General features: G+C 47.5%; 1 non-coding gene across 1 annotated transcript; it reads left to right on the top strand.

Annotated features, from left to right (window-relative positions):
* The first annotated feature begins 355 nt into the window (after window positions 1-355).
* On the top strand, window positions 356-480 carry LOC123928562. Its single transcript, XR_006815771.1, has one exon. It is a non-coding gene; the product is annotated as a U6atac minor spliceosomal RNA (small nuclear RNA).
* The last annotated feature ends 1,380 nt before the right edge of the window (window positions 481-1,860 follow it).

The following is a 1,860-nucleotide window of genomic DNA, read 5'->3' as shown; positions in this document are numbered from 1 at the left end:
AGGAGCAGACTCCCCACTGAGCAGGGAGCCCACGTTTGATCCATCATGACCTGAGCCAAAGGCAGACGCTTAACCAACTGAGCCACCCAGACGCCCCTGCAACCATTCTTGCAATGATTACGTGTTGAAATGATAACAGTGTGGATAAACAGGGTTAAGTAAATTATTAGGAATTAGTCTTTTTAATGTGGCTACTGTATTAATTAACTAATTAATTAATTAATACTTTCTTAAAGTCATCTCTACGCCCAAAGGGGGACTTGAACTCATAACCCCAAGATCAGGAGTTGAATGTTCTACTAACTGAGCAAGTCAGGTGCCCCGCTGCTAGAAAATTTAAAAATGACGCATGTGGGTGCTGTATGAAGGAGAGAAGCTTAGCCTTCCCCTTGACAAGGACAGAGGAGGCCTTTGGGCCTGTACAACACAGTAGACTTAAGGCAGTGTCACTTACTTGGTGGCATGTAAACATTGTTTTAAGGCGAAGAGTGACTGTTGAATGGGTACAAGGTGTCCCTTTGGGGTGGTGAACTGTTCTGGAGAGACAGTGGGGTTGGTGGCAGAGTATTAGGAATGTACTAAATGTCACTGATGGTAAGTTTTATGTTATGTGTGTCTCACCACTATAAAAACTCGCAGGGGCACCTGGGTGGCTCCGTTGAGGGTCCCATTCTTGACTTTGGCTGAGGTCACGATCTTAGGTTAGGGTCATGGGATGGGGCCCCACTTCAGGCTCTGTGCTCAGCTTGGAGGTCTGCTTGGGATTCTCTCTCTCCTTCTGCCCCTCTCCCAGCTCATGCTCTCTCACTCTCTCTTTCTTTAATGATAAATAAATAAATCTTTTAAAAAATGGCGTATGTGGCTCACGTTATATTTCTGTTTTCAACGCTCGTTTAAAGTAAAGAGGTGGGGGTGCGTGGCTTTGCTGAAAACAGTGTCTTTAGAAACAGAGAAAGAAGTTAGAAGAGGCAAAGATTGGCTGAGGTCTGTGGGGAGAGGTCGGAATACTCCCCCCAACTCCCCAGGGGGGCGGGAGCTCCTATGTCTTCGTAATGCCTTCCTCTTATCTCATTCCACCGTCTTCCCCGCTTGGCCTTCTGCCCGCTGCTAGGTTGCTCATGACGATGACTCTTTCCCTAAACTTCCTCGCAGTTTATGGGGCGTTAAGGAGTTAGGAATCTTGAGGGTGGGAGATAAAATATGACACCCAGATCAGGTTCGACAAGTCCCTCCCCTTCCCAGATAGTGTTGATTAAGAAAAAATAAAATCTTTTCTGCACATCTCTGGAATCCATCTTCTTCAAAGTACAACCCATGAGGCAAACTGATGTGCGATGTTGGAAGTCAGGACAGCGGCTGGGGGGCTCGGGGTAGGGAGGAGGCGGGGGGTGGGCGGGTTGGCGTCTCAGAGAGGGATGTGGGGGATAATCTGGTATTGATCTGGCGGCTGGTGATCTCGGTGTATCCGTTTGGTGAAACGCTATTGAGTTTGTGACTTGGGTACTTTTCCGAATGCCCTTCATACATCAGTAAAAAGTAAAAAAAAAACACAAACAAACAAACAAACAAACAAACCCCAAACCATCCTGTGAGGTGCACACTTTTTTTGAGTGGAACGCTAACAGCTCTGGAGGGAATGAATACAGAAGAGCTGGTGTGTATTCCGTGAGTGTGGACACCAGCAGACGCTGTATTCCCTTCCATATGGGACTCGGACTGGTCCTGCAGGTCACGGAGGCCCAGATGGGGTGGCTCTTGGAGGTCCTTCTCCAGACTAGTGTTCTGTGAGTGACCCGCCTTGGAAAATTTGTCTTCTACAAATCTCTTGTTTCTCTTGTTTCTCGCTCTGGGGCATCCACA

This window comes from Meles meles, chromosome 17 (genome assembly GCF_922984935.1).
Source record: "Meles meles chromosome 17, mMelMel3.1 paternal haplotype, whole genome shotgun sequence".
NCBI classification, from domain to species: Eukaryota; Metazoa; Chordata; class Mammalia; order Carnivora; family Mustelidae; genus Meles; species Meles meles.
This window is presented reverse-complemented; position numbering and strand designations above follow the sequence as displayed.